Raw genomic sequence first — 26,377 nt, 5'->3', positions numbered from 1 at the left:
TTCTGTATCATAGTTTACAAACTAAATAAACTTGAGCATCTGATATTTTATTTTTAACATGTATATATGGGTGTGTGTGCATGCATGTGTGTGCGCACATTCACTTGTGTGGGTGTGAGTGTGTGCCCTATGGGCCAGATGCTTAGGTGCCCCTGGAACTGGAATAACAGGCAGTTATGCCATGTGGATGGCGGGGACCAAACTCAGGTCCTCTGCAAGAACAGTGTGCGCTCTCAGCCACGGAGCCACCTCCCCGGCCCTGCACATCAGACCTTATATTTCTCTCTGGTGTGTGAATGGATGTTTATCCTGTGGAAAAAAATCACCTTCCAGGATGCTTCTTTCTCTCAACTATGGTAATGAAGACTAAAAACAAATAGCACTTTTCCAAATTTTCCATTGTAATTGATCTACCAGTAAATGTGCTAGTTGGCATTGACTAATTGTCATTTATAAACGTGCTAATTGTCATTAGCACATTTTTCAATTTTCAGAGCACAAGTCCCACGTTGTGGGAGAAAAGCTCTAGGTTGTTTTGCTGCGGAGGAGGAGGAAAGCTTAGGCAGCGCCACGGCGGAGGCGCCTCTCTGCCCCGTCTCCCTGTTAAGCCCACACAAGGCAAAGTGCTTTTCTATTTTTAAAGAGCAGAGGTTGTAGCTGCTCTGGAGAGAGGCCCTCTTAGCAGGTACCTCAGGCAGATAATTGGCAGGTGCTCCTGAAGGCTGATGCGAAACACAGGGCACCGCTCACTCTAAAAGACCTCGGGGGCCCCAGACTCCGCACTCCTGCAGGGATCTTACTGCACAAGTGACCATTTGAGCCATTTCTACTGAGGGCCCGTGGTTATGTTTCTTCCTTATGGCAGAAGGGATGAAAATATCATCAATAAAATTATTTGTGTGGTTCTTAATGTTACTAGATACTTTTAAAATTTGCTCACCGTTCCCATGTCTTACTTAATTTTACCTAACTGTGCTTATTTGGGAACTAGGAACGGACTTTAAATGAACCCAATTTAATAAAATGAAGACAATAGTCTAGACCGTTTTCTCTATTATTATTTCTCTATTTGTTTTATTGTTTTGTTTGCTGCTATCTTCCCTTTATAAGATGAGTGTACTTAAGGCCAACAGAGGTAGGAAGGTATTGTGTAACAAGAGAAAAATAGGGGTCTACCTTTGTAGTAATCTCTTTGCATTATAATCACTGAAATTTATGTGTGATTTAACCTATCCGAGGAATCTTCTTCTTAATTAGAGATGAACTGAACAGAGTCACACAGCATGAGCAGACAATGCTGCTCCCAGAAAAACATGGGTTATTGAATAGAAATCTCAGTGACAAACACACACTTCTCTCCTGGGAGTTATTGTTCAGGGAGGCCCCAGAGACACCCCAAAACAAGGCAGTCTGTTGCCGTAACTCTCACTTGCCCATCATAACAAGAGCCCCAGACTCTACTACTGAAGACACAACATACTTGGGTTGCAGGATAGAGAAGCATCCTGAACTGACTGGGAAACAATCTCCCTGCAGTCTTGCTTTTGTAGTGCTAGGAATGGCTATGTAGGCTGCTGTAGGGGAAAATGACATTCATGGTCTGAACCAGCATTAGATCCTGCAGGGTACGGTGAGGACCTGCCAAGCAAGATGTGACCATTGGTACAATAGCAGCAAACGTGCTTATGGGAATAGTCAAGCACTCCCTTGGTTGGATTTGAGGTCTGTACCTCAGGACGAAACTCGTGTCTGGTACTGAAAACATGGTCAAAGCTATAGCTGGGGATGTCATAGGCCTTAGGAGAGAACCCATAGATGATGTTTTGCTGAATGGTCTTGCTGTCAAACTCCTTTCTAAGTATTTATGCTTGTGTCCATAGATTGCTTTCAACCTTGGTTATAGAAGCTTGTTATTGCAGAGGGTAGTGGTCAATGCTGAATCAGACATGTTCAGACTGTTGACAGTGTGTGGCCGAGTACCCAGCCAGAGACAGAGCATCTACATCAGTTCCCGCCCTGATGCCCAGGGGTCAAGGAAGATATCTGACTAGGAGACTGAGAGAATCTTAAGAGCTGGAGGTTGCGGAGGGCTGGCCTTTAAACACGGCATGGCTGTCACACACGTGGGCTCACAACTCAACTGATTCCTTACAAGACCCCCACAAGACTCTGAGAGTTAAAATCCCAGCACTAAGGGGAGGAAGGCTCTGAGGAGCTGACAAGAGTTGATGGCTGCAGAGGGATGGTCACTTTTCTTTGAGGGGATGTGATGGTTGGTAGGTTGGCGATGCCCTAACCCAATGCATGTGCATATGGACAGTACTAATTGGAGTTTGTGAACACTAAAAAATGACGTAAAATTGGGCAGATGACGGGAGCTGTGCTGGGCGTGCAGGGAGCTGGAGGAAGCAAATGGGGGATGGATATTACCGAGATAAATTGCATACATCTATGACGTTAAAAAGTGAAAAATGTGATGTGGGAGTGATTTCTTATTAATAAAGAAACTGCCTCGGCCCTCATAGGACAGAAAATTAGGTAGGCGGAGTAGACAGAAGAGGATGCTGTGAAAAAGAAGCTTAGTGGAGGAGTCGCCATGATTCTCCCGCTCCAGACAGACGCAGGTTAAGATCCTCCCTGGTAAGCCAGCTCGTGGGCTACACAGAATATTAGAAATGGGTTAGAACAATATGTAAGAGCTAGCCAATAAGAAGCTGGACCTAGCCGGGCCAGACAGTGTTTGAAAGAATACAATTTCCATGTAATTATTTCTGGACATAAGCTAGCCATGCGGGCGGCCGGGTGCCGGGGACGCAGCCCTGCCGCTCCTATTTCAACAAAAATGAATAATAGAAGCCCACCTAACTGCAGAGGTACATCTCTTTTGGAAGCTTCAGATATGAATGCAGCATGTGTCAAACAGCACAGACTCGGCAACGTTAGTTCTGATGGCAAAGTGTAGGGACGCTGTCTACACTGGCCTACTGAGCATGGAGGTGAATGTAAAAACTGCCTTAAGATTACATTTTATTTCTGTAATCAGCATGTGCATATATGTGCCTTATGCAACTCCCATCCCAGAAACTGAAATGGCTACTTTTAGAAAAATACATATTGCCTGCTCCTGAAACCAAGACTATGGTGCCTATTGTGTGACCCTTATTTTTAACTTGGACAAATTTACCTACTAATAATGTCCTCATACCAAAAATTGTCTTGTTCCTTGAAAGGTGTGCCATGACATTCTGTGTACCGACAGCATTCTTGGCAATCAAAAGGAGCAGTCCCCTACTCTGCTCTGTCAACATCAAAGTTAACAAATTTGGCGGCTCAATAGACGTCACTGAACCGTAAATCTGCATTTGTAACTTCTAACATGGTTATTTACTTAAACTTTTCGTCAAGCCATAGAAATTAAAAAAAAAAATCTGTGGCGACAAATTATAAAATAAATATCAGAGACAAATTAGATTCCTAACCACTGAACGCTATCCTAAGAGCTCAGCAGGACTTAAGCATTTCTTTGTCTAGTAGGATCACTGTGAAACGCAAGGGATGTTGGTCTTCGCAGCTGTGTGAAGAAACTAGAGGCCCTCACAATCCTTCCTCAAGGCTCGGTGGCCATTGTGCTCCGGCCTGGGGCTTGATTATTACAAATGCTGGAGGAAGGAGGGTGCCACCCTAGCAGTTAGATCTCCGCTGAGGAAAGCTGGGTCAGAGTTGCTAGAAGATGCTCAAACATCTCTTGCTTTAATGCCAAAGCCAAAGAGGGAAATTGAAAATTGGAGAGAATGTCCGGGGTCTGTCCTGGAGGGCCTGACTTGGTTTGGGGTGAGGATCTCAGCACAGAAGCAGAGAAAACACCTAGACCGTGGTGGTTATGATCCATCACATGCCGTTCCCTTGAATCAGCTCCTGCGAGGACTCATGCGGGCTGACCTCACTCGCAGTGCCCCCCCCCTTACGCAGGAGTTGCTTTGTGCCCCACCCCCATCAGAACAGCAACACCAGTAGCACCCAAGATGATGACAGAAGTTAGAAATGAAGGATCTTGGGGCCAGAGAGATGCGAGGACTTGCTGCTCTTCTTGAGGACCTGAGTTTATCTCCCAGCACCCAAGTCAGGTCTTTCACAACTGCCTGTAGCTCCAGCTCCAAAGTATCTGATGTGGTATTGTGGTCACTATGGGCACCTGCAGATGGAACACCTATGTGTGTCAGTAAACACACATACTCACACCCCGTACCCCAGAGAAAAAGCAAAAGTTCTGTGACCCAGCATTAGGCAGGATGAATCAGAACTGCTGTGCACAGATGCAGCAGCGTCTATTTTAACAGTCTCTTTAGATGCTGCATTAGTGTGATAAATATTAACCGGCCTTGGACTAGTGTTGATACTGGCTTAAAGGTAAATCTGCAGTATGTGATATTTTCAAAGGGGGTGATGCAAAACATGAATGAATATCAGCCATTTTCTACAAATATAGGGTATTTGTACAAGAATGTATTAAGATTGAGTCATACAGCCACACTCCTTGTCAACGTATTCCTAGTTTATAGATAGTGAATTGTATGCTGATGTGGTCTCCCTTTTTGGTACTTGTAATAGTTAATCTTGCCAACTTGAAGGGATTTCAGATGCTTGGAAACCAACCTCTGCACGTGTCTGTGAGGCAGTTTCTAGATCAGGTTAGTTGCAATGGAAAATCCCACCCTTACTGTGGGCAGCATCATTCTGTTGGGTGGGGATGCTAGTCAGAATGAAGAGGAGTGAGCCAATCACAGGTCTTCATCCTTCTGCCTTCTGCTGGTGGATGCAGTGTGATGGAGCTCATTACTTGGCTTGCTAACTGCGGATGCAATGTGACCAGAGGCCTTAGGCACCATCAAACTGTGAGCCAAGAGATGTCTCTCCCTTGAGTTGACATTGCCACATGTTATGTTGTAGCCATGAGAAAAAAAACTAAGCCATTACCTGTATTTATTTCTCTATGATCTCTAATAAATCAAGTAAGAAAAGCCCCTCTAGATTACAACCAGTTGAAGATCAAGTAAGTACATCACCAAGCTTACTGTGACTCTCTTAATTCCTGCTCAGACGGGTAGAAACGAGCCTTGTGAAAAGTCTTGCACAGATTGTGTATAAACTCGCTACCTCTCTCGAGAACTCAAAAGTTGAGACCCAGGGACTTCAATCTTTGCCGGAGGTCCTCACTCTGGGCTCAAATGGAGATTGACAGGTTAATAAAAAAATCACATCACTTTCCAAAACGTTTCCACCTCCATGCAAATAAACCTGGAAATCGATTTGCTGTTTACCTATTTGGTAGATTACAAACACGTCCGTGTGCCTGTGGGCATGAATATAGTATAGACCACAAGACGAAGAAATAACAGTATAGCCGATGTACAGAGAAGTAAAACCTCAGACTCACACACTTCATTTTTAATAAGTCTTTTTTCTATCATTAGGAGAAACTAAGTAAGGTTCCAGATTCATTTCTTATACATGTGGTATTCACACTTTTTTTTTTTTTGGCTTTCACTGAATAAAATGGACTTTATGCAAAGCAGAAGTCACTATTCTATAGCAGTAGAAGGCAGTAGCCGCACTGACTGCCTTCAGGTGAGGGAATTGCACTATTCAAGCTTGCCTTTGTACTTTTCCGTATCTGTTTCTGCGGAGAGCAATGCCAAGGACAGCTGCTACACAATGAGCCATTCTACAGCGAACGCCGTTTAATTTGCATCATGATCTTCTGGAATCCTGAAGGATTTCTTGTAAAAAAATTTCCATACTTTCAAAATATTCATGGCCTGGTCCTGAAGCAGGGATCTGTTCTTTCTAGGCCTGTGAAATATTCCTCAGTGTGATTTTCGTCCATGCCTTGCACTCCGATCCACTGGGAATTACCTGCCACGTCTCCCTTGTAATCTTCCTCCACATCAGAAATCCTAGACACATTCTTCCAGAGGGAAAAAAATTATCCTCTGCTCTAAAAGCCAGGCCTCACATCTTATTTATTTATTTATTTATTTATTTATTTATTTTCTATTTTTATTTTTTTTGGCAGGGATGGTGCAGAGTGTGGTGGCCCGCACCATTAATCCTGGCACTAGAAAAGCAGAGGCAGGCAGATCTCTGTGAGTTTGAGGACATCCTGGTCTATATTGAGAGTTCCAGGACAGCCAGGGCTACATAGTGAGATGCTGTCTTAAACAAAGCAATGAACAAATAAAGCCCAGTTGTATCACGTTTAAAAGGACCCAGTGACTCTAAATAATATGTTTATATGATATTTACCAATAATTAAAATGTGTGAATAATATCTTGTGTGTGTTTATATGTATGCGGGTGTGTACACATGTGTGTAGGTACATGTATGTGCAGTGTATGCGAGTGTATATGCATGTGTGCAGGTACATGTATGTGTAGTGTATGCGGGTGTGTATACATGTGTGCAGGTACATGTATGTGTAGTGTATGCGGGTGTGTATACATGTGTGCAGGTACATGTATGTGCAGATAGATAGGGTGTGTGCATGCATATAGATGCTAGAGTGTAACCTTGGCATTCCCCTGTCTCCATCCCCCTCCTTTCCTTCTCTTTCTCTCTCTCTCTCTCTCTCTCTCTCTCTCTCCCTTCCTCCTTCCCTCCCTCCCTCCCTTCCTTCCTTCCTTCCTTCCTTCCTTCCTTCCTTCCCTCTTTCCTTTCTGAGGCATGGTTTCTCAGTGGCCTGTTGCTCACTGAACATGCTAAGCTGGCTGGCTAGCGAGCTGTTAAGCTCCTCCTGTCTGCCTGTCAAATGCTAGGAACAGAGCACATACCACCATGTTCAACCATTCCTGGCTTTTTCTATGTGTAGTCTGAGAATTAAACCTGAGTCCCCATACTTGCATGGCAGATACGGACTAAGGCATCCCTCTAGCCCTGAAGCTTTTCATTAACCATCAGAAATCGTGTTTATTCTTCATCTTCAACTTAAAACTGATTTTAGATTTTGAACCACTAGAACTGTGTGATGATAAAACTCTTTTTAAAAAATAAAGTTAACCAGCTTCAGGTATTTCATTATAGCAAACAAAACCAACAATAAACAGATTGATATATCCCCAAACTCATGGGTGTGACCATATTTGGAAAAAGCATCTTTGCATATGGACTTAGGTCAAGGATTTTTGGATGAGATCCTCCTTTGTGCTTACATGAGCTCTAAGCAGATGTCCCGACGAGATCCAGAAGAAAGGAAGACAGTGATGTTGGCAGAGGAGGGCAAAGGGAGGCAGAGAACAAAGTCATGCAGCTGGGAAGTCCAGTTGCAGGGGAAGCCATAGAAAAGCTGAAGAGGAGAGGTAACTCTCCCAGAACATCTGGAGAGAGCCAGACCCCCCTGGCAGCTGCTGGCTGTCCATGAGAGGGTATGAGAGGGTTAAAGTCACCACATTACTGGTACTTTTGTTATGAAAGTGCTTCGAAGTCAGCACTTTATCGTATTATGGAATACGATAAGCCAGTTTTCTCATCAATGAATAATGCTAACATTACTTTAAAGAATTATAAACCATATGCTTTGAGAGACCCCAAGAGGAAAGGCGTTCTTTCCGATGAGTCTGTCCTGATTTAGCTGTAAGCCTCCCTGGTAGGAGTGGAGGGTCAGGGACATCTGGGGGAAGCCAGCACAGGTTCTGAATCACCTATATTGTTTTGGGTTTTGAGAGGTCACAGTAACCACACACTGGAGTGCCAGTGGGGGCCTGGAACTGTATTAGTAAGGAGCCCACAGCCGTGTAAGCAGATCTAACTACATGGAGTCACGTTTGGTGAATTGATCTGGGAGCCTGGGAGGCCCAGGGGCTGGAAGACACCACCTATTGAGGCTGTGTGAGCTGGTTAGCCATGGGGGAGCCATCCTTTGGGGTTAAGGCTGGAACTCTGAACTTTTGAGAGATTCTTTATTGCAGAATGCAGTTGCTCCACAATAGAGCTAAATACTGTAGTAGCTCCGAGGCAGCCCTGCCAATGAAGCTGCCAATGGTGTCTCTCCTGTGGGAAATATGGGACTGTACTCCTGTGTGCCTCTGGTCACGTTTGCATTAACGGATCAATGCGAAAGCTCCTTTAATGTGGCTTCCTGTTTAGACACTTCATCTATTCTATCGCTGGGTCATGCACCACAAGAACATGCTGTAAGTCAAGCCTGAGCAAACCTTCTCTGGCACATGGGTCCCCCACCCAGGTGCCACTGCCCCATGTAGGAATGCTAGTGAGCCCTTATGCACTATATGGGGACACTTTCAGCAGCAAAACCACCAATGAACAGCACCAACGTGTAAAGACCAACGTGTACAGAGGCTTTGGAAAGAACACCCTTCATCCTTCAGAGAACCATAACCGGAAGGCAACAGCACTTTCATCCACCTCTGGGGACGCAAGCCTCACGCGACTCAAAATATTTTCACCTGCCTTGTTTCTACAAACGCTCACGACAGTGCCACTAATCTCGATCTGGGGACTTAGAAACACATTTTGGCTAGTGGGCAACTTTGCAAATGTGGACTCTGCCAATAATGAAAATCTGGGTTGCTTCTTAGGCTGAGTGAGATGCAGAAAGGATCGATCATAGTCTCTTAGTTTGGGAGTCTCTCACTAGCTGCATGAGGTTACAGTCTCTACCAGGGTGACATGTCTCAGCACCCGAGGCCTAAAAGTCATCAGTCTGCCTAGATTGCGGATGGGAACCTCTGTACCACGGTAGTGCATACCTTTTCTGGGTTTGTGCGTGAACTGTTGCAGGAAATCAGCGCGGATTCTGACCTGTCACCTCGGCCGAAGTCATCAGCCTGCATTCCAGTTTCCTCTCCTGGACACACAGATACCATGTCCTGTCATCTCCCACCTCTGAGAGAGGTAGATCCTTCACGCTGGTGTTCTAGTTGGTTCCTGCGGCTATGAGTAAACACTCTGATCAAGGGGAGGGAAGAGCTTATTGGGTTTACATGTTCAGGTCCAAATTCATTGTTGCAGGAAAGTCAGGGCAGGAGCTGAAGCAGAAGCCATGGATGAACTCTGTTTGATGTGGGCTATTCCACATCAATCCTCAGTCAAAATAACCTCTCACAAACGTGGCAGCAGACAGAGCTGATTGGTCTAGGCCAGTAGTTCTCAGCCTTCCAAATGCTGTGACCCTTTAATGCAGTTAGTTCCTCACGCTGTGGTGACCCCCTAACCGTAAGATCACTTCATTGCTACTTCATAACTGTATTTTGCTACTTTTTGAATTATAATGTAAATATCTGATATGCAGATCATCTGACATGAGACCCTCAAAAGGGTCACAAGCCACAGCACAAGAACTGCTGATCTTGGCAATTCCTCAGTTGAGACTCTTTCGCATGACTTCAGATGTCGAGTTGATAACCAAAGCTAACCAGGACAGTTGAGATTTTATTCCTTGCAATAAAGTCAAAGAAAAGAAAGAGAGAGAGAGAGAGAGAGAGAGAGAGAGAGAGAGAGAAAGAAAGAAAACTACAATTATTATTAAGCAACAGAACTTTGCTCATTTCCTGAGAGTACCTCTAAGATCAACATAGAGCCCTATGAAAGAAGCCTATGGTTCTTATTCTAGCCACCATTCAAATTTTAATATAACATAATACTAGTATAATATGAATAGTGAACGGGATTCACGATAGGAAGATAAATACGTCCAAGTGCTACTTACTGTAGCATGAGGGTAAGATAAAGGAAAGAACACAATGCTTGTTAAAATCGCCCATCCTCAAGTGCCAATCCACCCAAATCCTATGACCAAGTGCACTCCACCCAGATGGGCAGAGGGGTCTCAGAGAACAGCAAGGGTCACCCTTCTGCTTCCATCCTTAAACTGTCTTCAGGTGTCTGGTGCTCCTCCAAACTCGTGTGTTCAGGGCTGTTGCCCTGCGGGTTGGCAGGGCAGTCTTCAGGTCTCCTGCCAGCTTGAGGGAGGTGAAGAGCCACAGATCTGCAGCACTTGCTGGGCGCGAGCTTGTGCCTGGCTCGCTAGTGCACGAGCAAGGGTTGTGTGCTCTGCATGTGGGTGCGGGATTGGGCGTGTGTGCGCCCTGCGCACACACGTGCATCTCGGGTGTGTGGGCGGGGCATGCTCCTATAGAAGGGCAGTGAACACCTGGTTTTCCAGGACAGGTGTGTGCCCCCAAACGGATTGCTGAAAATAAATGCAGCTCCGCTTTCCAGCTCGGAAAATTCACGTCCATCCAGCTGTGTCTTTGTTGCTGAGAGAACTTTCTAGCTGCAGATGAATGGCTTGAGTTTTGGCCTCAGCTTAGAGATTCCCCAACTGAGATCCCATCCTGTTGACATGTGATCTCCCTGCCGTGAGTCCACTTTACAATTGAACCGTCCTCAGGACTAGGACTCCAACCTATTTATTTTCAGCTCCCTTTGCTGGGCAGTGAGCCTTCCTGGCATTCATTTCTAAAATGCTCTGTGCGTGAAGCTGTGACGTTTGAGAAGATATGGCATGGCCAGAGTTTGATTCAAAAACATAGGTTTCACCAGTGAAGTACAAGCAGACGTGTTCTGAGCTATAATAGACAAGCTGGGTCTGTGAGCTACAGTACAGCCAAGGCATAGCAAAAAGTCTAGGGGTCATTGTCCAGGAAAAACAAGCAACAGCACTTTTTTTTTTTTTTTACAGTATTAAGTTTAATATTGTGGATATCCTTCTAGTAAATGTGGAAAGCAGAGCTTCCTATATGGTCACAGGGCCAAAGCTCTCTGGATTTCCTTGCATGCCAACCTTGAAGTGTGAGCAGAGGGTGTGTGCTGTCAAATGGTCCTAAAGAGGGTTTCAAATAACTATGCCAGGCATTGTGGTTTTGATCCCCAGTGAAGACAGTACATAAGTTAACTGCTAAATCTCTAGACCACACACTGGGCACTCACTAAACACCCGTGGGCTAGCAAAACATCCTGGTGTGCTTCCCTCTCTTTCACAGACAGTATACAAAGGTTTGGCTGCCGAAAATATTAGTATTGCATGCTATCAGACTACTGTTTTAGGAAGCCAGGGGTTGGGCAGGGAATTCAGAACTTTACTCATGGGCTCAAAGACTTCTCCTGAGTACAGAAAGGGAAGGGGTGGATTTTCCAAGGTGTTTCTACAGGAAATCCTGAAATAAAGGGTTCCAGAGATGACCCGGGTGTGTCTGCTGCAGTAAGCCCGTGTCTCTGTCACTGTATTCTACATGGACACCCAGAAGACTAGTTAATATTTAAACATCACCTGGTGCCTTTTTTATGAACATGTGATAAAAGCAAAAGTATGTGAGGCACAAGGTGACTGGAGGGGTAGACTCTTCCACATGGTTTATAAGGCTTTGTCTGTGACAGCAGTTCTCAACCTGTGGGTTGCAATCCCTTAGAGGGTCAAACAACGCTTTCCCAGAGGTCACATATCAGATAACCTACATACCAAATATTTCCATTGCGATTCATAAGAGTAGCGAAGTTACAGTTATGAAGTAGCAACAAAAGTAATTTTATGGTTGGGGGGGTCACCACAACATGAGGAACTGTATTAAAGGGTCACAGCGTTAGGAAGGTTGAAAGTCGTTGTTCTATGAGGAGATGATTGTTCTACAGAGAGAAATGGGCTTACACTTGGTACAATAAATGGAGCTCAAACCAGACTGTGGGAATAGGACAGACAATTCAAGCTGAGGTAGGTTGTCATAGCCATGGATTTTGAGTGAACGTCTTGAGAAGTATTCACCAATTATATAAGCAGGAGATACACCCGCAGTCTAATGCGGATATTCAAATTTAGTGCCATTGTGTGGAAAGTTTTAGAAAAAATTGTTATGGAATTTTTCTTTAAAGCAGTTTGTCATATTGTATTGGCAACCCTATGGGTGGTGGCTAGGCAGAGCAAATTAAGGAACTGTTTACTGGAGGAACAGTCCAGGTACACTCAAGTGTTATTGATGGAGAGGCTGAAGTTCGAATACCTACGATGTCTTTCAGGCTGAAGATTGCTCCAAACTGCTTAGTGGACTTTAGGAGGGTGTCTAAGCAGTGCATTTTGAGAGATTACAATTTATTAACTCAAGAATCTTCTCAATCTAGAACCAGTCATTATGGAAGTGGATGCTGACAACTGCTCGCCCTCAAATCCAGGCTCTGCCTCTTCAAGCCAGGCGAAGAGTTGCTCACCTAATTTAATTTAATCTCCAGTGTGGTTTTTCTTCATCTGCAAAAACAAGGAAGATGATACGGACTACGAGGATTGAATAAGTGACGGGAACATTGTTTGAGACCATGCCTGGCATATATTAAGAGCTGAATAAATGCTGGCTATTGTTATTCAGATGATATTTTCTTCCTGCCCCTGAAATAATAATTCCCTTAGGCTGTTTTGAAGGGCTAGCAAGGCTCTGTTTTGTGAAGACATTCTAAAAGAGATAATTAAATCTGGTAAATAATAACTTGTAAAATTTGAATATTTTAGGTTCCCAAATTCAATAGCTTGTCAAATAAAAGAATAAAATAGAAAAAATGATTTTTTTTTCTAATCTGAAGCCCTATAAAATTGGTAGCAATTTCACGATGAGAACATATCATCATAGGATATTCATCAAGTGACATTCTAGCTTGTGAATTCTGGGAAGGCACTCACTCTGTCATTTCTTCACTTCTTAAATACTTTCTGAGTCCCGCGCCTGCCTGGAGCCTGCTTGAGAGAGTGTTTAATTCATCCTTCCATTCCTGGCACTCTCCATAATAACGAATACACAGAAAGCCTCAATAACTGTTTCTTAGTGAGTCGGCGCTCTAAGTCAGGGTTTAAAAAATCTTGCTAAAATAAAACCCAAAGCTCCAAGGAGAGTACAGAACAGAATTTCTCAAAGAGGTTTAAGACACTGGCTTTACTTCCAGTCTAGAGGGATGCTTTAAAATGTAGTGTTTTAATAGAAAAATTTGAGGTATGGCAAAGGCCAATTGATTAGGGGATATTTTCTGCTGAATACGTAGTTTACCGTGCTCCCCAGTGCCAAGAGGGAGGTGCACTCTGCCAGAAAGAGACTCTAAAGAAGTACCAGGTCAGCTGGGAGTTGGAACGGCAGGTGATTTAAGGCGTACAGGTGAAATCGGGCGAGCAGGTTTAGCACAGATGCCTTCAGGCTGCTCTGGAGTATGCGGCCTGTCTCTGCTTGTTAGCGAGCTGGTCCTGGAGTGATTAGAACAGATGGCGAGCAGGCCAGGGCGTGAGGAGTCTCCAAGGGAGGAGGAATCTTTCGGAAGCATCTTCCGAGGAGAGTTGTTCCTTACCTCCAGGAATTGGAGGATTCGGGGAGCGGCCGTGTCTCCAGGGTCAACCAGGGACCAGTGGTCAAGGCATCACATACAGAGTGTTGAGCAGCCTGGTGATGCGTGGGAATGTCAGAATTCAGAGAGACAGTACCACGCAGGGCAGGGTGAGTACGTGCCAGCAAGGCTTGTGGATAAAGGCTTTAGATAAGAATATTTCTCACTTAAGAAAAATACTGTTTCCTTTTCTAAGTGTAAACAAGTCCTGGAAAAGAGGGGAGGCAAAACTGGGGGAGTGGGCAGCTTTGCCTTTCTGCTCGCCGTGGAAAGCTCTCTGCCTCGAAGCCCCAGGCTGCCGAGCTCCAGAAGAAAGCAAGGGCTGAAGCTGTTTCAACGCAATGTCTAAGGATCGGCCTGTGTTTCTAAGAGAGAGGGGAGGAGGGGATGTCTTCTTCCTTTTGCCTGTTTGCCACGGTCTCTTAATTAATGGGGAAGAGTTAGGAACACGTGTCCATAAGCCTCCTGCACACGGTCAAGTATAAAAATGCAGTGTGTTTTATCTCGGAGGTATTGCACAGGGATGTGTGGGTTTTCATTCCCTCGTCAATGCTCGTCTCATTAGACGAGAAAAACAGCAGAGGAAAAGTCAAAGCAAAAACATCCTTTGTGTGGCAGGAGCGCTGTAATCTTCCTCCATGGCATGGCATGGGGTGGGGGCGGGGGGACAGGAGTCCGAAGTCTGTCACCCATGTAGGATACAGGCCTATGGTTTTGGTTTTTGGTTTTTGTCCAGCAAATATCCCACCTGACACATTTTGTGCAGATCACTTTGGGAACAGTAAATGAGATAGATGTAGCTCTCTCCTGTAAGCAGGACACAGCAAGTTCATTTTACAATAAGATAAATATTTTGAGGGAAATGGGCAGGGTAGAGAGAGTGCAAGCTGGGAGGGGGAGGGAGGGAGGAAGTGAGGGAGGAAGAGATGAGCGAGGCCAGCTTAGGGAAGTTGGAATGGATTTCTAAGGCATTAGTATTGGGCCTGAGGCAGGTAGGATGGATGAAAAGATCCAGTGAAGCTAAAAGCTTGAGGGAAAATACTGCAGGCAGAAAAAAAAAAAAAGATAATGGCAGGTAGAAGGTCCCCAAGCAAAGGAACGAGCTGGTGAACCCGAGATGGTCCAGGTATTGTGATGGGAGCTAGTGTCCTCGTTACTCTGCAACATAACAAGTCATGTAACAGTCTGGTAGTTTAAATAATAAGCTTGGCCTATTCTTGGACTCTGTGAGTCGGGAACCAGGCAAGGTTTGGCTGTAATTTTTTTCGGTATTGACTGGGACATTTATTGGATTCAGCTGGTGGTTGGTCTAGTGGGAGCTGGGCAATGCCTTAGGCTTGCTCTTTAGTTGGTGTGGTATTTATTGTGTCAGCTTAGCTGGGTCATGGTCCCTGGCATTTGGTCAAACATTCTTGGTGTTCTTGTGACTGTGTGTTTTGGATTAAATTAACACTGAATTTGGTGGCATCAGATCAAAGCAGGCTGTCCTTCACAGTGGATGACATCAGATGAAAGTAGGCTTTCCTTCATGATGGATGACGTCAGATGAGAGCAGGTTGTCCTTTACAGTGGATGACGTCAGATGAAAGCAGGCTGCCCTTCATCGTGGGTGTGGGCCTCATTCCTTCTGTTGAAGGCCTCAGTGGAACAACTGGTCTTTCCTACAAAGAAAGGGTTCTGTCGGCCTTAAGACTTGACGAACTATAGCGCTACTCTTTCTTGCTGCTTAGATAGGCCGACCTTTAGGACTGTAGCAACTCACTTCTTACATAAGTCTCTTTGTACAGATACACACCTCCTGTTGGGCCTGTCACCACCTTAAGAGAGTTGAGGTGAATGGGAGCCTCGGCTGTTCGTAGGAAGCTTGCCTGCAGCTTCATATGCTTTTCTTTCCCCTTCATGGCTTCTTTCTTCCACAGCTGCTTCCACATGTACTTCTCAGGTGGCATTTTTCCAGAGACAAGGCGGAAACTGCACTGCTTATTTCTGACCTAACTAGAAATCAACTTCACCTGTCATCTCCATCGTATTCCATAGGCCAAAGCAGACTGTGTTTAGTTACATAGGTCAAGTTTAGCTCAGTAGCTAAATCCAAGAGCGCAGGGCCATGTTTGATGAGTGCTACATACCAACCAGTTCATATATGATGTAATAGTCAAGCACACTCAAGTACGTATCCATAATATATCATATGAAGATAGCAGAAATAGCTACTAGGAGAACATGGGTTTTACTGTGCTTCCTAGTTGTAGGGCTCAGGCCAGCAGCTTCTGACTCCTCTTGGTGCCTTAGTGAAGAACTCTCTTGAGTGTGTGGAGGTGTGGGTAAAGGCAAGACGTGTTCTCCGAGCCGTTTCTCAATGAGCCCTTCTCCCTCTATAGCCACAAATTCAGTCCCAACTGTCACTTCTCCATATGAACTGTATGGAAAACACTGTCGTTATCCGCATAGACTTTCCTGCTCCTTATGCCTCTCGTCCCTTGCTACTGTTTAATCCCGGGGAGTATTTAGATGGCATCGTGACATAGCTGAGCTCTTAAGGATGTGAAATGCAGCCAGAATCCTGCCAGGCAAGTTTCTTCCTTTATTGTTAGCTTACAAAAAGCAATACTTTGAGGCTTTATTACAGCTTCCCATGAAGGATGCTTAATGTGACTATGCCAAGACTTTCAGTAGACGTGGTCTTGTGTGCTGACATTACGGGATGTGTTTCCGAGACGAGAAAGCCTTTCTTCCTCCATCAGGCAGCAGTGGTACCTTGAATGGGTGACAAAGGAAAGGCTGTTCAAAGCCCTGTGTGGCCAACTCTAATGACATTGACAGGAAAATAGGTTTTTAAAAGGCTTGTTTTTCCTGGCCAAATAAAGACCCTTGAGGATTCTTTTCTTTCCGCATTTTCCACAGAAGTCCAGAGTTGTGGTCTGTTGTCAGCACCAATGAGCAAGCCAGGCAGTAAGTAAATGCCCTTTGAAAGAGAAAAGCAGTGTGGGACCTCGTGAGGAAGTGTTAGCGAGCGTCACTATGTTTCTCTTCAATTTAACAGCTACTGCTGGAAATCAAGTTATTTGAGCAAAATGGTCAAACACCATCGGGCGAGGCATGTGTGCTTTGTGTGACAAGAGACCATGGGATATTGTTTTGATTCCTTTTTATTATTTTTCCTTAAAGTATATAACATGGTGTTTGATATATGCAATCCAGTGAAATGATTACTTTGTTCCAGCAAATGAACACATCTACCACAGTTCCGTGTGTGTGTGTGTGTGTGTGTGTGTGTGTGTGTGTGTGTAGGAGGGAACTGTCCCTAAAATCTATTCTCTCTGTGAATTTTAAGTCATGTTGCTAGCCATACTCCTTGTCCTCGTTTGGTTTCTGCTGCCGTAATAAAACAGCACAACCAGAAACTTGGGGAGGAAAGGATTCAATTTAGCTTCTATCACAAAGCAAAGTTAGGGCAGAAACTCAAGGAAGGAACATGGAGGAAGGAGTTGAAGCTATGGAGGAGTGTCGCTTACGGTTTGTTCTCCGGCTTGCTCAGCCTGCTCTTTATACATAACTCAGGAGCGTCTGCTCAGGGGTAGCCCTACCCACTATGGACTGAGCTCTTCCATGCCAATCATTAACTAAGAAGATGCCTTACAGACTTTCCCACAGGCGAATCTGTTACAGGTATCTTCTCCTGTAAGGTTCCCTCCTTCCAAATGACTCTTCTCTGTCTCAAGTTGACAAAAACTATCCAGCACACGCCTCATGCTGTACACTACAGTTTGGGGCTTACATGGGTACCTGAACTAAATAATATTTTTTTAAAAAAAAAAAATCAACCTTGGGATTTATCAGGTATAATTAAACTTTTTCAATCTAATACTCTTATTAATTCTTTGGTTATTTCAAAAATGTTCTGATCATATTTACCCTCTACTTCTTCCCCTTCTTCTCCCATCACACCTCCACTGTCCACCCCCACCAGCTTTGTGTGGTTTTTTTTTTTTTTTTTCAGAAACGACCCAGCCTACTCTGTGCTGCCTATATACTCCTGGGTGTAAGACTAGCCACTGCAGCATTGTCGACCTACTAGGTGCCGCTTAAAGAAAAATTTCTCCTTTAAGGTATCACCTGCCACGTTTCTTGGTTAGGGCTGGGGGCTTCTAAGCTCCCAGCTCCAGGCTAGAATGTTGAGTGTTTGATCTTTGGCAATCCCAGTTCCTGTCTGTCAGGTCTAGAAGACATTGTTTCCCCTCCACTGTAGCCAAGGCCTTGCGCTCCAAATTTGCTGCTCAGGCTGAAGGGACTTGTATCCCAGTATGGCAGCTTTTAGTGGGGGACAAACTTCACTCAGAAGTAAGATCTGGTGTCTTTGAAGAAGTTCTCTTTCTTGAGTGTGAGTGATTTCTAGGGTTCCCAAGTCACACTTGTTTTTTTTTTTTCCCTTTCCTTTCCTTTCCTTTCCTTTCCTTTCCTTTCCTTTCCTTTCCTATTCTTTACTTTTCTTGTTTCCTTTTATTTCCCCCTCCCCCCTTTTAAGAGAGGGATTGTCTGTGTAGCCCTGGTTGTTTTGGAAATCACTGTGTACAATAGGTTGACCTTGAACTCACAGAGATCTGCTTGCCTCTGCCTCCCAAGTGCTGGCATTAAAAGTGTGTGCCATCACACCCAGCCCCAAATCACTCTTACATCATCATATCTGTGTTCATTCAGCAAAGATACTTCTTTGTATTAGGTGGCAGATACACTATTTCTGACTTCCATGAGTTTAGGAAAGTAGCTAATATTGATACCAATTTTGGTCCATTGCTCCCATGAATATTGTCCTCAAAATCTGACAACACTTTCCTTTCCATAATACTTCCTTGTGTTCACCCAATATTTAGCCTGAGGCAGAGGTGGATTTTAGCACTAATCCCTTCCCCCAAGAAAGTTGGTTTGCCCGCAGATTGAGGGAACCTTGCCTGGCTGTGTTTGGAGAGTCTGGAACGCCTAATGAGCTTAGAAACCAATGAGAGGGTAGAGTGACTGACAGTGTCTCTCTTGACATTTGGGGACAGAATTCATGTTTTCTAATCTACAGATCATTACAATTCAAAAACATTTGCACAACCTTTGTAATATTTAACATGCCAAACCAACAGGATCGACAATCACTATGGAGTGTCTGTGAGGGAGTTTCTAGGTGGGGTTAGCCAAGGTGAGAAAACCCACTCTAAATGCAGATGGAGGCCCATGGACTGGTTCTCAGACAGAATACATAGGAGAGAGTGAGCTGAACTGAGCATTCGTCTCTCTCATTCCCTGAGTGGCACATTCAATATCACCAGCTTCCTCATCTCCCTGCCTCCATGCTGTCCCAGCCATCATGGACCACTCATCCTGAGCCAAGATAAGCCCTTCCTTCCTTAAGTTGCTTTTACCAACTATTTTATCGTAGCGAAGGGAAAAGCAGCCAATCTGACCTTCTTCCAACATTGATGGCTTATCTCCAATTTCCCTCCTGTTTTGTGAGGGATGGAACTGGTGGGCAGCTCAGCAGGTCAGATTCGCTAGCTTTGTGAACTTGAAAGATATAGAAAACCTTCCAGAAATCAATTCTCTCTTGGAAACGGGTGTAGTTTTTTAGGTAAAAATTAGGATAAGGACAAGTGAATATGCAAAAGACTTCTATCAATTTTAAAAGTGAATGGAGTAAAAGTTGTCCTAATAAAAATAATGCAAAGATAAATTTATGTGCAGTTATGACCCAATCTTGATCTTTTCATGGACCTTATATTCTAGGGCCACTCAAAGAGTACCCATGTGCTTGATTCTGGAGTGGTACTAGGCTCCTGTGCCTGTATTTGTGACTCTCACCGACCTGCTGTGCATAGTTCTTCTACACTCGCCAGGTGGCCAACACTGCCATTGGAGCTCCATGGAAGCCATTTTCTTCTGACCCTTTCACTGTACTGTTCCTTCTGTCTGCAATGCTGTTCTAGGCGCATGCTCTCTCCCTGGCGTTTGCGAATATGGGTCCTTTCTTACACGGAAAGGACCCCTCAGGATGAAAAGCATGACTCCTGCTCCTCCTCATCACCATGCACCACAGACATTTTTCTTTCATAACCGTTTTCCCAACTTGCAATGAGACATGAAAGTAGTTTTTAAAAATGCATGCTTGGTTAAAACCTTGTAGTACCATGAGCCACAAATCACAAGTGCATGTAATGAGAAAACCTTGAGAGAAAGAGAAGAGGTTGACCCAAAGGCTGCCCACAAGGTTGGAGCACATTTTCAATTAGAGACCAGAAAGGCAGAAAGAATAAGGGCGAGAGCAGGTGAGGTGGAAGGATCACGAAGGCTCGAGCGGTGCATATTTGGAATGTCGTCTTGATGAAATTGAGTTCCTGGTCAGTCTCTTGGGCACAAAGAGCTAAAAAGGTCTCCATCTGTATTTTGAATGTAACTATAGAAAGTTTATTGTTGTCTCTGAGGAAGCACAGGTTGACCTTGAGGCTATTCTGATGACTGAAAAGCTTGCTCACCATGTTTGTGATGGGGAACTCTATTTACCGACGGCATGTTTATCTTAGAAAATTGCCTGTGTTAGGGTGTTTGTGGTGGAAAATTGGATTTAATCACCTTGTTGTGTTGTGCGCCGCAGGGCTGTGATGAACAGCTTACTAATGCTCTTCGGTATGGACCCCGAGCTAGTGACAGAGTGGAGTTCATTTCCTGATCCCTGCAACTTGCACTTGATACACATCTACCATGAGCCAGGCTCAGTTTAAGACACTGCGTTTGAAAAGAGTGATGTGTTTCTATCCATTGTTGGGTCACAAATACCTACACACTTACAAGCTTAAAATAGTACACAATTACTTCAGTTTCTAGGTAGGGACTCTAGACTTGTGGCAGGGTCTCTCATAAGCTCAAGGTGGTGGTAAGGTCTGTGTAAACTTTAGGAAAGTGTGGGTGTGGCTATTGACTTAAATTAGTATTCCATGGGTTATTTCCTGGAGCGGGTCTCAATTCTTTTCCTGATGGGTTGCTAGTACATATTGATCCTAACATATAGTAATTTAGTTAGAGTTTTGTCAACTTGACATACGCTAGAGTCCAGGGAACCTCCGTAGAGAAAATGGCCCATCAGACTGTCCCATGGGCAAGCCTGTGGGGACATTTTCTTGATGAATGGTTGCTATGGCGGGACCTAGCCCACTATGGCTGATATCGCTTCTGGTCAGGCGGCCCTGAGCTCTACGAGAAATTAGGCTGAAGAGGCCATAAGAGCAAACTGATAACTAGTGTTTCAACATGGCCTCTGCTTCAGGCCCTGCTCCCAGGTCCCTGCCTTGATTCCTTGCCCCAACATCACATGGAGTACAGCATGAACACTATACGCTGATATAACCTCTTTCCACCTCACCTTGCATTACCAGTGAAGCACTAGAAACCCTAACTAAGGCACACAGGTCTGTTCAACATGAGAGCTACTTTCACTGAAGCCGGGAAAATGGCAGGAGGAGAAGGGAAGGGGAGTGTTGAGATGGGAAGATACTGAGAACACAAGCATGAAGGTTTGGTCTTAGCCAGTAGTTGTGTTGTGTTTTTTGTTTGTTTGTTTTTATTTTTACTCTTTGACTCTTTGGGAGAATACCACCCAGCTCCCAAATAAATACATAGAGACTTATCCTTTCTTATGAATACGTGCCCTTAGCTTGGCTTGTTTCTAGCCAATATTTCTTAAAAGTTATCCTGCCTGCCTTTTACTTTATTCTATATACCATTCTTTACTTCTTATGCCGTAGCTGACTGTGTGGCTGGTTGGCTGACCTCTGGTGACCTCTTCTCCTTTTCTTCTTGTTCCCCCTCATTCTTCTCTATTTGCTTCCTATTTATTCTCTCTGCATGCCAGCCCTGCCTCTTTCTCTCTCCTGTCTTGCTATTGGCTGTTCAGCTCTATCTTAGACCAACCAGGTGTTTTAGACAGGCAAAGTAACACAGATTCACAGAGTTGAACAAATGTAGCATAAAAGAATGCAACACATCTTTGCATCATTAAACAAATATTCCTCAGCATAAACGAATGTAATACATCTTCAGCTAATATTCCATATTAGCCCAATCATGAAAGTATCATCCTAGAACCTTTTTCTCTTCTTTACTCATCAGGAAGGGCATCTGAGTAGGAGCTGGCTCTTTGAGTACTACTTCAGAGTCCACCTGCTTATGAGCATTGAATGGAACAAAGCACATGCTCTATAGGGTTTACGTCCGAGAGCCATGCAGACTGCATTAGCATCATTTATCAGGAGCAGCATCCTACCAGTCCATTTGAGAAAAAAAAATGTTTCATACTTCTAGCAGAATTGTTGCTGCATGCCATGGGCAGAGTCATTCTTTTGAAGTCAGTAATCAGATTCCGTCTACCCTGAGACCATCAGGGGTCTGCCATTGAGCTTCAGAACTAAAGGATGCATATTGAGCCCTCTGAGCATCTCTCAACAGAGCTGCAGGGATCAGTGGAACAGAAAATGAGCCAAGCGTGCCTTTGGCTCCCTTGCCTTTGGTCTAGTTGGAGATCTGTGTGGAAGGCCCCTGCTTACCCAGAGAGTGACCATGTTGAGGGAACTTAAGCTTAATTCGTTGTCAGTTTTATGGCACCAGCTTCATGTCTTCATGTAGTCGTTTAGCCAGGTTTTCTTCTCTGTGGTTTGTGTTTATGTTCAAACACTGCTTGAAATGCTTTTATTAAGTGACTCGCAAGGGGACACAGAATAAGCTGTGGTTTCAAAACCTGGACATTGAAGCAAAACTTTAGAGGCTGCAATAGAAATCAGTATGGGCTGGAAAAAGAGGAAGAGAGAGGAAGGAAGGAAGGAAGGAAGGAAGGAAGGAAGGAAGGAAGGAAGGAAGAAAGGGAGCAAAGACATTGGGTCTCTCCTAGACTTTTTCCTCTGAGGGGAAAAAAAAAAACAAGCCACCCAAGCAAACAAACCCAAACATATTTCAACGAATATTGACTTTTGCACCAGTATGGATTTAGATTTTTTTTTATTTTAAAAGAGAGAGTGATGGACGGTGTTCAGGCTTGAAGAGTGTGCATATCTTGGATCTTTGGTGGCAGAAAGATCAATTGTTAGTCCCATAAGCAGGACTGTGGATATGAATAGTGAACACCGATCACAGCCTAGATATCCAGCTGAAGCCCCACCCCAGATACCAGGGTATTTGCAAATATTATAAACTAATGTGAACTCCTGCCACAGCTGGAAAAAAGACTGAGGTCCAGACGAGCAGCTGGCCTGAGACATCAGGAACTAAAAAGCAAAGATAGTCTGTACCCCAGCTGCCAAGGTGCAGATTCACCCCCTGACAATACCGCTCTAGGCTGAGAACACAAAAGGCTTTATGCGATTTCTTTATAAACTTTCCATTGATGAAGCTGGTTCTTCCTCACAAGGACACTCCGGTCTGAGTGGGAATTTTTATTGTCCTGTTTCCACTGGCTCTGAATTCTATTCCCTTAGGCTATAGGGATAAGGTACCAGAAGAACAGAGACCAGAAAGCAAGACAACTAGGATTGTGAATATTAAACTTGTAATTCATGAGATAATAGCTTTTAGGAGACTCAGCTCAAGGAGATGGAAGATAGTTCCAGAAACACATAGTTCATAAACAATACAAACTAGTGCTCAAGTCACTAAATATCCAGATTTCACCACATTATAAAAGACTGCTCAGAAAATATGTTTCAGATGCTTGCATTTCTAAAAAGAAATTACCTATTTTATTTTTGATTATGTGTATATTTGTGCATAAGACTGAAGGTGCCAGCAGAGGGTGGAAGAGGGTGTTGGCTCCTTGGAGCTGCAGTTACAGGCTGCCCCCCATGGATGCTGGGGAATGAATTTGGGTCCTCTGCCAAAACCCTAAAAGACTTGGGTCTTTTTGGGGGTGGGGGATCATATGTTGTCTGGTGATGAACATTTCAGTGGTACTGCCTGCTTCTTTCACTACCACCCCGAATTCTGATGCAGCTTTCTCATCAGGTTCTTCAGGTCTGAGATTGTGCCTACACCATTTCTGTCGTCCTAGGAAGATGCACACGAGGGCCCATATACTCTAATCTAGTAACTGTGCAACTTTTTAGAGCAGAAAGGAGATTTTTGTTCCTTGGAAAATATGGTCTTAGGAGTTTTATTTAGCACTACTGTAATGAACTAATTGGTCTATAGCCTTTCTCATAAATTAATCAAGTTCTTCTTGCTTTTATTAGTTAATTTTGTTCCTCTGGGAATAAATCTTTCCTAATTAGAACATGTGTCTGAACTTTCAAACAATAATATGACAAATGAGGAGACGCAGTTATGCTAATTTGCAGTGTCTCCTTAACTAAGTATCATTTGATGCTATAAAAGAACCGGTGGGTGCCCCTCCCCATCCTTCCCTAAATGTGTTCGTGTGCTTTTGGTTACCTCAGTTCTTGTGGCACAAAACAATTTTGTAACTCGTAACTAGCACCCATTTCCACAAAGCTTCCTGTAATGTGTAGGTCAGTCGTGGTGGCACACCCTGGCAGTTCCCAGCACCTGGGAAGCAGCTGCGGGAGGAGGCGAGCTGAAGGCTAGCATCGGATACATGGCAAAGCTCTGTCTTAAAATTAAGGGGAAACATGTCCTGTAACTTCTAACTTGGGAAGTTGCTCTGGATCATGAAGGGGACACATATTCCCATGAAGACCAAAGAACAGAAACCTAGTGCTGCTTCGGTTGGACATCCACCCTCATTTTCCTTTTTATTGAAAATAGATTTTTTTTTCTCCACGTCACATAACCTGATTACAGTTTCCTCTCCTTCTACTCCTCCCCAGTTCCCCACCCCTCCCATCTGGATCCACTCCTTTTCTGTCTCTCATCAGAAAACAGGCAGACTCCTAAGGGATTATAATAAAATAAAAGAAGGTAAAAGAAACACTCGCACATCAGACAAAACAAACAGAAGGAAACGAGCCCAAGAGAAGGCATAAGAATCAGAGTCCCACTTATTCACATACTCAGGAATCCCAGTAAAAAACCAAAACTAAACTGGAAGCCATAATAGATATGCAGAGAAGTTGGTACAGGCCTATGCAGGGCCCTGTGAATGCTGCTCCAGTCTCTGTATGTGCACATGGGCTTTGATAAAGTTGATTTAGGGAGACTTGTTCTCTTGGTGTCCCCCATCTCCTCCTACCCTCACACTCTAGTAACTAAAAAAAGTGAACTTTATAAGACAAATTATCATGGACCCCCATAATATAAAGAGTCCTTAAAAACTGTAAGCCAGTCTTAGTTATAACCACTGATATAAAAAGCTGTACAGAAATTTAATACTTATTTGTTCTTTAATTTTTTTTTGTTTTTGAGGCAGGGTCTCATTATGTAGCCTTGACTGGCCTGGCCTAGAACTCACAATTTAGATCAGGTTAGCCTCCAGATCATAGAAGTCCACCTGCCTCTGCCCCCATCAGTGCTGGGATTAAAGATTTTTGACAGCATGGCACATTTTTAATTGTTCCACAAGTTTCATTCTCAGAGTATTAGAAAATCAAATAATTAACTTGTTGAGTTGATAGAGCTATTGGGGGGCAGTTATATGGTTAACACAGAAGTAGTAAGCAGATTAGACAGTGTTCAACACCAAATCTTCTAGATATAATAAAATAGAGTGTGTTATATTACCCATATAGCTGCAGCTCAGAAACCAGAGAATGTGAACAAGGAAGAGGCTGATCCATAAGAGCCGGGAAAGAGACAACAATGTCTATCATCTCCACGGCTCTTCATCCCAAGCGTAATGTGTTTGCCAATGAGAGTAATTGAGAAAACTGTCTAAATAAAATCATCTGAAATAAGGAGGTAAAACGGTGTCCTCCCTTCTCTAACCCATGGCAGAATGAGCAGAAGAATAGCTGCCATCCATGGAATGTCATTAGCAGGCAGCTCAGATAATGCCCAAAGACAGATTACCAGCACACATACAAACTAAAGCAAGCCTGACAATAAACAGAGGGGCAGACCCTGTTCTGGCTTGAATGAGAAGTGCCCCCCCCCCCACAGCCTTGGGCATTCAGATGCTTCTTTTGAGAGGCTTGGGGGCTCCTACTTGCATTTTCCTCTTTCTGCTTTGTGCTTTCTGTTCAAGATGTGATCTCCTGGCATCCTGCTTGAGCCCATATCTGCCTGCCGGCTCTGCCCTGCCATTCTGTGCTCCAACTCCCAGAACCATACACCAAAGTTAAATGTTTCTTCTGTAAGTCGCTTTGGTCATGGTGTTTTATAGCAGCAACAGAAAAGTAACTAATCCAGATTCCATAGTGCCGTTAACCGTATAAAGGAAAATATCAAGGCACCAGTGTGCAGTGATGCCCACAACTGTCTGGGGTACCAGCATGTGACATATACACCCTTGGAGAAAGGAGAGCAGCTGCAGCATGCTGCTAGGACCACAGGCTCAGGAAGTGGTCGTGTGCATCTAATTTAGTATACAGATTTAACACAGAACACAGATCTATCTGGCAGGTACAGTGGCAATTTTTAAAAAGACATATTCCTAACCTACTTTTCACAGCACTATTTTAAGAGTAAGTGGCTAAAAAAAGTTAATGTCATCAATACAGGCATACTTGGAAAAACTACATTATTAAAGAAGAATACCAAGCAGCTACCAAGAAGTATGTGGATATACAGAATACACACACACAGAAACATGCATACATACACACACATACATGCATGCATGCACGCATACCTATATACATATACACACAAATACATACATAAAAACATACATGCACACATATATGCATCACACACACTTTTGTGGGCTGATACCCACTGTAGCTAAAAATAAAACGAAAAGAAAGTTTGTATTGTTAAAAACACTATCTTTCAACTAGGCAAATCAGAATATCATCTGTTTGTCTGCATGGTAATTGCTTATATTTTAAAGTAATATAAGTATGAATTCTTACAGAAGAATGTCTGGTTATGATA

Source organism: Alexandromys fortis, unplaced genomic scaffold (assembly GCF_014885135.2).
Source record: "Alexandromys fortis isolate MF-2015 unplaced genomic scaffold, M_Fortis_MF-2015_v1.1 scaffold_10, whole genome shotgun sequence".
Lineage (NCBI taxonomy): Eukaryota > Metazoa > Chordata > Mammalia > Rodentia > Cricetidae > Alexandromys > Alexandromys fortis.
This window is presented reverse-complemented; position numbering follows the sequence as displayed.